The sequence below is a fragment of the Thamnophis elegans genome, chromosome 1 (genome assembly GCF_009769535.1).
Source record: "Thamnophis elegans isolate rThaEle1 chromosome 1, rThaEle1.pri, whole genome shotgun sequence".
Classification (NCBI taxonomy): domain Eukaryota; kingdom Metazoa; phylum Chordata; class Lepidosauria; order Squamata; family Colubridae; genus Thamnophis; species Thamnophis elegans.
The window spans coordinates 15,751,975-15,765,268 of NC_045541.1; positions in this window are offsets into that span (position 1 = coordinate 15,751,975).

Here is a 13,294-nt window from a genome sequence, read left to right on the forward strand (position 1 = left end):
CCCCCAGTAAGAACGAATACTTCAAAAAAAATGGCAGAAAAAATACCCCTTCTACTTTAAAAGTTAGGATTCAGTTTGAATCCAGCTCTTGAGGTCTTACATGACTATAGACCTATAATTCGCCTGGCAACACTGTGGAAATGCTTTGCCATTTTGGCTTCCAAAGATGCCGCTCAACTTCACAGCCTAGCTTTCTGGTGGTGTCCTATCCAAGATCTACCACATCCAGGCCTATTTTGTAGCCAAACCAGCTCATGCTTTAGCAGATGAAAAGATTGATATTCCAGCATTGCATGGTGGCAGTGAAATAAATAAAAAGTGTTTAGAGGTTGAGTCAATATTTTTCAGTTTAAGTAAGGTATAAAAAAAAAATGTCATAATTAAAAAGAGTTGTGACATTTTGAATTTCTTGGAGGAAAAACAGATTAGAACAAATATTGCTATAAATACTGTTTATCACGGGGGTATCAAACTCGCAGCCCGCAAATGTGTCACATGCTGGCCATGCCCATCTCTATTTTAGCAAAGGGGGGAGAAATTGCAATACGTCACATGACAACAACGTGTTGTCATGAGTTTGACATCCCTGGTTTAATGATAACAACAACAACAACAACATCTGACTGACAGTGTGACCTACCATAATAATGATAGCAGTAATTTTAGCATTTGATGACCATGGATCAAAAATTCCCCATCTCCACAAAAAAAAAAAAAATAATAATAATTTTTTTTTTACTTGTAGATATCCACAGACTTTAATTTTGCATTGACTTGCTAACCAGTCGTAGCCTCAAGTCCTGACATAGAGACTAGACAAAGTCTTAACCGAAGTGGGTCCAATTCAGTGGTCCAAAGAAGTAAAAAACTCTTTCTAAAGCTTCAGAATTGTCATGAAAATTTGCAAAAATGCTTTTCTTTCTGCTGAATTCAATTGCAAAGATTTCAATTTCTGTTCATGTACTGTACATATCAGGTGGGAAAGAGGGATAAAGGAGAAGATGGGATGAAAAATTGTTGCCAGTTACCAACTGACCCTTTCTGTGTTTGCTTCCAGTAACAGAAAGTTTGTTGATGGAACATAGCAAAGTTCATGGCTAGTTGACATTCTGTTCAACAAAAAAAAATGCTGAAGAGTTTTGGAACTGTTAGTTGATATTTCAAGTTCATTTTTTTCCCCTAATCCTCCCCTAATCCGTTTTCCAAGAGTTTTCCCTCAAATTCAGACCTCTTTGCATTCTGTTTCTCTCCCTTTAGTGTCCAGTTATTTGTGAATGATTAAATATTTAGTAGACTTCTTTAGCTACTGCTATCTTCCAGTTGGCTTTAGTGGCATCTGATTTTATGTTAGTGTTACACATCAATCTATTTGTATTTATGAGTTTATGAAGTATCTGTGAAATTGGGTGCATTTGCAGAAGCCAGAACTAGGGACCTCTTGTACTTTGGGACCATACTTTATTTTACAATCACATGAGCTTCTAAGAGCTACAAGGAATATAAGTGAAACAAGCATAAGACCAAAGTATAAAGCAGAAGTGTTATTCAGCAAGTTCTGACCAGTTCTGGAGAACCGGTAGTGGAAATTTTGAGTAGTTCGGAGAACCAGTAATTACCATCTCTGACTGGCCCTGTTCCCATCTATTCTCTGCCCATTCATCTGATTGGGAGGAAATTGGGATTTTTCAGTAACCTTCCCCTGGAGTGGGGAGGGAATGGAGATTTTACAGTAACTTCTCCTGGAGTGGGGAGGGAATGGAAATTTTACAGTATCCTTCCCCTGCCATGCCCACCAAGCCACAGAACTGGTAGTAAAAAAAATTGAATCCCACCACTGCTATGAAGGTATTATTCCCCCACAGGGAAGTGGTTGGTGAGTTTTTAAAAATGTGAAATGGATCTGTTAAACCCTACATAGGTTGCAAAGTGTCCATCCTATGTCACCAGGATGAAGCAGTAATTCATGCTGGTGTCCAATAGCATATCTTCAATATATGTGAAAGTATGCACTAAATAAATGTTTCCAATGTTTGAATCTGTATCACTTTTGCTGTTTATGAGAACTTGTGTACTTAAGTGGAATCTGAGCAGGAGCTGTTAACAACTCAGTCTTGTTACGGCTTAATACGGGGCCAAGAAACTTGTGGTCCAACAGTTTACATGGAACTCCATTTTGATTGCTTCCAAGATTGTATTGCTAAAATGTGCCAACAAGTTGAGTACTTTTTTGCATTGAAGGGAAGGATGATATCTCGTATCCTTCCTTGTTACTTTCCTCATTAGAAGATGTCAGCAGTTATTTAGGGGGGGATTATTTAACATAAACTTGTAATTTGATTATGATTTGCTGGATTTGTCAAATATTTTAGATCAGGCAGAACTTAATGCAATTTTTAAATTTATCATTTGAGCTATTCTGCTAAAAGTTGCTAATGATTACCTAATGACATGATTTAAGTATGGTACTGACATATAGTTTCAAATTGATAGAAAGGATTCCAACATGCAAATTTATATTAATGTGTTTTGGAAATGTTTTAAACTAATTGTACAATATTTTAAGTATCTTGTTAAAACCTCTTTCCGGTTCTTTTTTCCCCTTGTTTTCTTTTCCTCTGTAAGTTGCAAAATTAATGAATCGATGCAAAAATAATTAACAACCTTTAATGAAGACAAGAAGGAAGCAATGGAAGACACCACAAGAACATGTGTTGACCTCTTTTTGATTTGGAATGAAGAATAGTAGTTAAATATGGCAGACTAACTTGGGTAAGCATTGAAGAATGATCACAGATTGAGAGATGGAGGAATATTTCTGCAGCTGTGCAATATATATAGCATAATGACATATGAGCCAGCTTGGTATAGTTGTAGAGGCACCAAGCTAGAAACTGGGAGAACGTGAGATCTAGTCCTGCCTTAAGCACAAAGCCAGATGGGTAACCTTGAGCCAATTCATCTCTCTTGACCCTAGGAAGAGGACAATGGCAATTCACTTCTGAACTCAGTTGCACTGACCCAATCAGACAGTCACCAGGAGTTCATGCTGACTCACAAGCATATACAGGTACACAAAAACCAAACTGCCCTTTGATGAAAAGGCAATTTAATACCAGTAAAGAAAATCAAAACCTTCAAAACCTAAGGGACTGGTTTGGACAAAACTCAGTAGCGCTTTTTCATGTGGCTGTTGACAAAAATAGGATTGCCAACATGATCACCAATGTCCGATGACAGATATGTCACAAGAAGAGGAAGAAGAGGAAGAGGAAGAGGAAGAAGAAGAAGAAGAAGAAAAAGAAAGAAAGAAAGAAAGAAAGAAAGAAAGAAAGAAAGAAAGAAAGAAAGAAAGAAAATCAACAGTTGATATGAGCAATTTCCTGCACTTTTTGTTCCCTTTTACAAAATATGTTTAATCTGGAAACCAAAGCACTGACTGAAAGGGGACTTGAGGAAATATGTTATAACTGCAGATTTAAATGGTATATGGTGGTATAGGATCTAGGTGAAAGTAGTCTTTAACTTCCAGATCTTGGTCTTTCCATTTTGTCTGCGACCAAGCACTTTAATGGAGGCAAATTTTCTGAGAAACGTAACCGGCACGGGGTCAGCCAAGGATGTGAAATGAGCGAACCATTCCATGAATCTGTCTGAATGAGAATTGACTTTCCAAAGGACAGTTGCAGCAGTTGAAACTTACAGGTAAAGTAAAATAAAATACAAATAGGCAACTTTATGTAAGTGGATTTTTTTTTTTACTTCTGCAAGCTACAAAATAATGGAAAAAGTTTATCTATTTAACACAAATTGTTAGGGATTAGCAATGCATGATAAATTGAGTTCATTCCTTCCAATTTTAAGATCTATCCAATCTGTTAAATTTCCAGGCCAATTTAAAATCCAAGAAGTACATTTCCAGAATATTTGATAAAGTCTAAATAAGATTCAAATGTTTTCATTTCTCATTATCTTGTTTTTAGGAGAAGAAAGAAAACACACACACACATTCTCTCTCCCTCCCCCCCTCTCTCCCCCCCCACACAAATGTATACATACATAAGCACACATATACACACACACGTTCTCTCATTATCTTCTGTTCTAATAATAGGAACTTGTTTTATAATGTTGCAGCTAACCAAGATGAAATCACCCATCTTTCCAGAGTAGGAAGAATATCTCATTGTGTGGTGCAATAACAGTGGGGAAATACAAAGATCACTTTTTGATTCTAGTGAATTGAAAGGCATGAAATAAAACTGTAAAAATTATACATTTCACAGCATATTTTATGTAAATAAATAGCATGAATGGAGTCGATATAATTTTTTGTACAGATAATTCTGTCAAAACAAGCGTCATGCTTATCAGTGGTTCAGCTACATGGAATTTTTAAACATTTCTTTCATTATTATAAAACAAAAGAATGAGAGTTGTATCCATATAGCAACAAAGCAATGCCTGATCAGCATTTAAACTGATAGAAACATAGCCTAGTTTGAAAATAGAATAGCTTTCCCCTAACAGCTCTATATTTTTGAAGATTTTTGCCCCCAAGGAAGATTATCACCATATGTTTTGTCCTTGTAGAAATTGCAGACCAGACCAAACATTATGGACTTTGCTTTTGTAGCCTGTAACATCCCTATGTTGTTGACAGTCAAGTTGGCTAGAAATGTTTACAGGCTTCTTTATTATGCCTTTCTATCATGTTATGTCACACTGTCCTTTATATTATATACCAGTTGATGACCTCTAGTTCAATGACCCATAATAAAGTTTGATTTCTGAATTGGAATGTTTCATCGTCAATTCGTCCTAGAATCAAATCGGGCAACCTTTGAATGGGCCACAGTGTAATAAAGCTAAATTCTAGCCCCTGTATCTGGATCAAAACCAAAACTTAAAGCCAATATACATCCACGGTGTGAATGTATATTAGTGTATCATAATAACCTCATATTTAAAAAGAGCTGAGGTGGCGCAATGGTTAGAGTGCAGTACTGCAGGCCACTTCAGCTGACTGTTAGCTGCAGTTCGGCGGTTCAAATCTCACCGCCTCAAGGTTTACTCAGCCTTCCATCCTTCCGAGGTGGGTGAAATGAGGACCTAGACTGTGGTGGCAACATGCTGACTCTGTAAACCGCTTAGAGAGGGCTGAAAGCCCTATGAAGCGGTATATACGTCTAACTGCTATTGCTATTGCTATTGCTATATTACCTCAGAAGACTCCAAGATGTATTCTGAAAAGTATAGCTCTATGTTGGCTCTTCTTAAAGTTTATACATATGTGTTCTGACTTCTCTGTCCAGGAACGAAAACCGAGACAAGCGTAAATGAGAGTGTTTTTAATAAGTCCAGACTCTCAGTGGCTGAAAGCCAAATCAACAGATAGATAAGCACTTTGGCAGCAAGTCCTACAAACCTTGGCAGCAATGCAAACAAACTCTGGCAGCAATCCAGCCTGCCAAGTTTGTTTCTCGTTAGTCCCTAACGTTGACTTCTGCAAGAAGGGCGTGGCACAAGCAGTCTCTTTTATAATTGGGAGAGGATCTTAATGAGCATCAGCTGAGTGTAATTACCTCCTGTAATTACGTAGTTGTTCTTGATGCCGAGTAGCCCTTCGACGGAGTGCATCCCGGAACAACTTACAGGTGGTTTCTGGATCACTCTCTCTTGTCTCCTCCCCACTGATCCAAGGCTCAGGCTCCACCTGGTGGCCAACCAGTCTCTGCACCCTGCTCGGAGTCGGAACCCTGACCAAGTTCTTCCACATTCTCCAGGGCCAATTCATAGGGCCCCTCGCTGCCGGAGTCTGGTGGCAGCTCCAACAGCTCCTGCTGGGCCACAACGTATATGTAAAAAGCTTGGCTCACATTTCTTGGAGAACTTGAAGAAAATGCTAAAAGGAAAATTGATAAGAAAGACTAAAATCCCTTGGCTATTTCTTTTTGTTCAGGGTTAGAAATGTATGTCAGGTATGAATCAGAAACTTCTACCAAATGTAAAAGGATTGTAAGGTAAGTTTGAGATGAACCTTTTTTGTCCTTTGGATAGAGGGAAATATTTGATATTTAGACTATTAGAACTATGGCAGAAGTAAGTGAAATTATAAATAGTTTTATAAGAAATGTTAATTGCTGCATTAAAAGAACAGTATGTTGATGCCAGAATAAACAATGTATCTGTGAAATGTATTCTTATATATCTCACCGGTCTTTCTAAATATTAAACTAATGACATGGATTCCAACATTTTACAGATAAAAATATATAGACTCAATTTTCTTTTTCTCTGTGAAATTGAATGGCTGGAATTCTAGTTCAGTGGCAATCTACAGATACACATTATGATGGAAGGGGACATCAAATTAAAACCTTATTATTAATTGATGGGTAGTACAATTATCAATCACACTGACACTATTGTAAGATGATTGATGATAAGTCAACTTACCTATTCAAATGTATAATTCCAATGCAACCAAAGTTTGAAATATCAACTAAACAGAAAGTGGGAGAGAGTTGTTGGTGAAGTCAGTTTTCTGTTACAAAGAATTTGACTGAGGTTGGTAAAAAAAAAAAATGACTTACATAAAATTTGTCCAGTGATATATGTTCAATTCCAGGTGTTATTAGTTTTCCATTTAAGTATACAGTAGTGCAATAAAGCTATTTGTTCCTTCACTGGAAGGAAATAGTTATATGCAAAAAAAGTCTTCATAAATCTGGCCTAATTCAGCAAGTTGGATAAAATACTTGGTTTGAGAGTGTTTGGTTGGCTCAAGTATCTGATTATTTGGATATCTCATACCTGGCATTCTCTGTATATGTTTGGTTGCACAATCGGCCAGATGCTTAGATTGGGTTTGGCATTTTTATCATCCTATTAAGCCTTTTCCAAGGACCCGGGATAGACAGGTGTTGTTTGATGGTGTTAAAGATATTAGTTCAGGGTGTTCCAAGTAAAATTACCTTCTGCAATTGACTGGTGCTGATTTTTCTCAATGCTCATGCTGTTCAAGTGATGCTCCAGAAGTTTTGGGATTTTACACACTGCCTATTACTAATGATGCTAATTTTGCTTTTTTTGCCATGGTGGTTGTGCTTTTACTTGCAGTTTTTTAAAAAATTTTGTGGTTTTGTCCAGTTCTTGGTCTTTTTCTGCCATCTTTGAGTTTTACAACATCTAGTATATACACTATTTTTGTCTTTTGTATTGACAGTTATTATGTCTAGGGTGCTACATGGAAGCTGTTTGCTTGTTTGAATTCTAAAGTCCCAGAGGGCTTTAGCTTTTTCATTTTCTATTACTTTGTCTTTTGTGGTCCCACCAGTTCTTACTTGCAGGCAATGATATTTCTAGTAGAAGAGAATATTTGTAGTTCAGGGTTAAATCGTAGAGTCCTGTAAACTGTAAGGTATAAATGTGAAAAGTCAAGTATTTAAAATTCTTCAAGCTCACATAACCAGTAATGGACTGAATAACAGACTGTGGTGGTGTAGTAGTAGTAGTAGTAGTAGTAGTAGTAGTAGTAGTAGTAGATCTGGTAATAGACTGAGAAGGGAACACATAATTTGGGGAATGTTTTTGCTATCAGTAATGATGTCAGTAAAGTGGCAGACAGAATGTTTTCAGACAGTGAAATAGATATTCATGCAATGAGTAAAAGTCATGACTGCATTGGAGCCTGCTGGGCTAGGCTGGAATGGAGTGGTACCCTGTAGTTTGTTCTCAAATTGGGCAAGCAAGGGATCTTGAAGATCTCAAAGGCTTCAAACTGTCTTCATCATCTAATATTTTAATTAATCATTGATTTTTGGTCTTTCAGAAAAAGGTCACCACTATAGTCCTACATTTTTGGAAAAGGTTACCCAGTGTTAACATTTAAACTGACTTGTGCTTTTTTAAAGCAAACTAGGATCATTTTGAAAAGCAGGTCATGCTGTTCGAAAAACATGGTCTAGTTAGATGATAAACCTTTGCATTGGTCCCTTGGCCTAACATGCTTCCAGATTCTATTTCATCAATAATGAGAGCTATGTTTGTAAAATTGGTAGCTGTTGTGGCCCGGCAGGAGCCGTTGGAGCTGCCACCAGACTCCAACAGCGAGGGGCCCTATGAGTTGGCCCTGGAGGATGTGGAGGACCCTGGACAGGGTTCCGACTCCAAGCAGGGCCAACTGCTGGTTGGCCACAAGTAGCGCCTGAGCCTTGGAGACAAGAGAGAGTGATCCAGAATCCAACTGTGAGTTGTTCCAGGATGCACGCCATCGAAGGGCTACTCGGCGTCAAGAACAACTACGTAATTACAGGAGGTAATTACGCTCAGCTGATGCTCATTAAGATCCTCTCCCAATTATAAAAGAGACTGCTTGTGCCACGCCCTTCTTGCAGAAGTCAACGTTTAGGACAAAAGAGAAGGCTGGATTGCTGCCAGAGTTTGTTTGCATTGCTGCCAAGGTTTGTCGGACTTGCTGCCAAAGTCCTTATCTATTTGTTTATTTGACTTTCAGCCACCGAGATTCTGGTCTTGTTAAGTAAAGGGCATTCAATTTTATGCTTGTCTCGGCTTTCATTACTGGACGGAGGAGGGGATCAGAACAGGTAGCTATATAAATTGGATTGATTAAAAAATGAAATGAAATTATGAAAATGAAGCAATTGAGTGGATAAGGCTTCAACATTCATGATTCCAAATGGAATTGTCTTTTCCTGCCACTCAGAAAATCTCTCTTTAGTTTTAAATTAAATACATTCAAAAGTATTTAAGAAAGTGAGGCGCATGCACACCTTACATCCATATAAGTTGCACTATTGATATGAGCCTGATTGAAATTCCTTGACTCCCAGCTGTCCAACTCATGAGTAGATCCCAAAAAACGTCCCAATGTCTACTGAGAAGCAGCTGTCCGGAATGCAAATAGTTAGTCTAATGATTTCTCCTTTATCCAGAAAGACACCACCACCCAAAATCTACAATCTCACCACATATCTCTATCCCAATGCCATCTTGAGAGATGTCTGGTTTACTATAGCTCCTTTCTTGGGAACCTATTTCTAGTTTATTTTAAGACCATCAACTGGACCATTATTTACTGTTTCAGAATAAAAACTGCCTTTTTATTACAAATATTTATTCTTTTGAAAAACTGTAGGTATTGTTTTCTGATTTATTGATTGAGGCTTACTCTGAAAGAATATCCAATGCTGAAATCCGCCGAAGATGTGATATCAATGAAAATGTATCTGCCATTATAGAACTTAGACGCTGGCGCTGGCTAGGCCATACATTGAGAATGCCAGAAAATCGAATCCCAAAAATTTCCCTGCTTGCAGAGCCTGGTCCGACCTGGAAACGGCCAAAAGGAGGTGTTCGTCTAACCACTCTGCGTCACTTCAAACGGAAAGCCGAAGATATAGTCATGCGCCCATTCAATCTTAGCCGAAAATCATATAATAGCGACTGGCTGCACCACCTGACAACCCTAGCCCAGGACCGAAAACAGTGGCGCCAAATTTCCATGGAAGTCGCCTATACCCACGATGGGTGAAGAGGCGTCAAGTACAAGTACAAGTACAAGTACTATTAAATTGGTATCAACACTTGTTGACCATACAGTTTTTCTCCAGGAGGATCTGCCCCTAAATTGGGCTTTCAGGTCTTCCAATGATGCACCCATTGCACTGTAACTGAGTCTGTACACCTTTTTCCTGGCAAGCCTCTTTTTCACCTCTTTTTCATACTTTATATGGTTTTGTTGCAGCAGATTGAGGTTTGTAATCTACTTACGAAAGACCAGGACTCGATACCACGAAGGTGAGAGAAACAGGTTTATTTGATGCATCGAGTTCAGCGTGTTCACACACCAAAATCTGAACTGCCTGGGCTCTGCCCAGGATGCTACTTTTATGCCGTGTTCCACACTGTGCATTCTCAAGGCGTTTCCATACACGAGACAAGCATGACATTTCAAAAAGGAGAAGTTCATTTGGAATGTTACAGAGAAGTACATAGGAAAAATACAAGAAAGAGAAGTTCCTATAATGTCTTAAGCTGTCAGCAGTTTTTACCTCTGTTCTGTCTCTCACCCATGCCTGGCTTCCTGTGCCCCTCCTTTACAGGGTCTTGCCACACTGTTCAGCCCTATTTTTAATACTTATGAGGAAGTTGGAGAGAAAGTTCACTCCAGCTAAAAGTCAACTTTGGAACTCCAGGGCACTAGAATGAAAAGCCAAGCTAATATGAATTTATAAGGTCCATTCTATTAAGACCACCTAACCTGGCCAGCCACTGGTGGGTTTACCTGTGCACCCACTCCTGCATCACTTTAACTTCAGCCTTTGAATGTTATAGAGACTTACATATTGACAGGATTACAATCTGGAAGGTACTTTGCCTTCCTGTATCTTGACTTCATATGCGTCTTATTGCAAGCAGAAGAACTGATCTGTGGAACTGAATAAATTGTTTGATAAAATAAATTCTTTCCAAAAAATCGAACATGGGGGACAGAAAAGGATCAGAATTGCATCAGTTGCTCTAAGAAAGAGTAAGATTCAAAAGAAGCCCATCTGTACTATTAAACTAGGTAATTTCTAGGGCTGTGAGTTCATCAGTTGTTGTGAGAATGTGTGCTAGATGCTTCCTCAAAATTGCTGCCCCAGAAATGTCAGGACATAAAACACCTAATATAAGAAGAAACAAAAAAAATATATATGTGAGATTGTCCCTTACCACTTTTTTAGTCTCTAGCAATAGCAGTAGCAGTTAGACTTATATACCCCTTCATAGCGCTTTCAGCCCTCTCTAAGCGGATTACAGAGTCAGCATATCTCCCCCCACAGTCTGGGTCCTCATTTCACCCACCTTGGAAGGATGGAAGGCTGAGTCAACCTTGAGGCGGTGAGATTTGAACAGATAACAGTCAGCTGAAGTGGCTGTAGTACTGCACTCTAACCACTGCGCCACCTTGGCTGCATTTAATTTAGTCTCTGCCACTTTTAGTTTATTGTTGGTTTTTTTCTGGGCAGGTGGACACTTTCAAAATATTCTAATAGACCCTATATGTCCTAGGTAAATGCCAGAGCCATTTGGGAAAATATAGACAATGTTTGAGGTTGAGGTTTTCCTTTGTGACCTGTCAACATTCATTTAATTTTTCTTCTTTAATTTAAAACCGTTTAATAAAATAAAGTCAGGGGGATATTAAGCTTGGCAGACACCACATGACCTTCCTGCTTCAGAAGTCATTGATACTTCCTATACGCCTTATTTGTCATTCCATTTATTTTCTTCCTCCAAAGGGGGGGTTAAATAAATATGGATGCATGTTTATGAATGAATAAAAAGGAAAATGGCACTCAGAAGGACTGAAGTAAAGAGAAAAGCGGGAGAGACTTGACACCATCACCTTCTGGTTCAATGTAGACCTTAAAGGCACATTGAGGTTTTTTTGAGTCTGATATCTATCCATATTTCTCTATAATAAAAGACTTGGAAGACTGTTACATAAATAAATGAGATGGTAATCACTTCCAGGGACACAGCATGCTGCCTTGAAAAGTCAATTTCCCCAAAGCCTCTATAACCCACAGTTATTTTGAAGTCCATTTAATATTCAACTCCACCTAGAGAATACTATTGCCAAGGCATCCTTCTGAGGCTAGAAAAGCTATTCAGTACAGTTCAGGAAATCCAGGTGGTGTTGGTATAAATGAGTCATGGATATGGTTGTCCAATCATCTTGGGAAATTGCAGACTTGAGTTGACCCTGGAACAAAGTGGTTTTGTAGCCTAATCAGTTGAGGCTGTTGGAGAATAAAAATAAAAAAAAACAATTGTTCCTTTTGGAAACACAACTTTTACATAGACTGAGAACTGCCTTTCCTCACTTGTCATGATTAAGAAGGAGGAAACGGGCAAATTAAAATAAATCATATGCTAAGGTTGCATAAAGTGCGAGGACTGCCAGGTAAATGGGACACTGGAGAGATCACAAAGTGAGAGACGGTAGGAAGAACTTAATCTTGTTAAGCATGGCACAGGTTATGAATACAATTTCAAATTTTAAATGCATTCCTTCTGAGAGAGTTGCTTCTTAGAGTGCCTAGCTAGGGATGGACAAATGTTTCAAGGTAAGTCATGTTGCCAGGGAAGGGATACCAAGAGTTCCATCATGTAAGGCCACCTTTTTTGAGGTGTGCAGCGCCCTCTCTGATGGCATACAAGCCCATTTCAGCTCCGACATGCATGCGCGCACACCTCCTACCGGCTAGCTGGCCTTCGGATCTCTGCCGCACATGCACGGGGGGTAGGGCATGTGGTAGGGATGGAAAAGGTTAGCCATCACTGTCCTATAGTATGACATCAGCATGCAAACGGTGCGCTTGCCCTAGGAGACACTATTTGAAAGAAAAAAAGAGTATGGAGAAGCCTTTGTATCTGGCTACATCTCCAGCTAGTACATTTTTCGCTACAGAAATTTGAAATGATGCCTCTCCATTCAATTCCTTTATAATCTGTGGAGGGATTTCAGATACACTTTATTTTCTATCTGTAAAGATCCAAAATGCTCATCTACAGCTGAGAAAAATAACACCAAGTCAAGACTTCTGCTTCCTATCTTACTTTGCTTTCAGTGGACATAAATGATATATTTATGTATATATATATAGTATTGCAGCCTGACTTTGCCCACTGCCAGAAGTTCAGTCTTGACCATCTTAAGTTAATTCAGCCTTTCATATTTGTGGCATCTGTAAAATGAGGACCCAGATTGACTAGTAAAGCACTATGGAGCATTATAAAAATCTAAATGCTATTGCTATTACTGAGATTGCATATTTTGGTCAAGAATAGATTATACTCACTGAACCCCCTTCTCCAAAATAGATCTGGGTCTATAATTCATAAAAAACTACCAGTAAATATAGTCAAAGGCAGCCAAAAAAATTTTTATCAATGTATTTGGAGAACATACTACTACCAGTATTGAAGCATTTTATTGATAATGGACATTACTTGTTCTACATTTTGTCTGGTATCACAGCATCAAGGATTAATGCCAATGCTGTATGAGACGAAACTGTCACAATAGTTAGAATTCTAGTGGATTTTTATGGCAACTAAACAATGAATAAATTGGCACAAAAAGGTAGGGACCCACAGTAAAGCTACCATGAGTATAATGTCTTTGCTGTTTTTCTAAAAAAAGAAACCGTGAATTCTTGCATGAACTGGAAAGGCAAATTATAATTAACGTATCTAGGAATTTCCACTGGGAACTTTATCA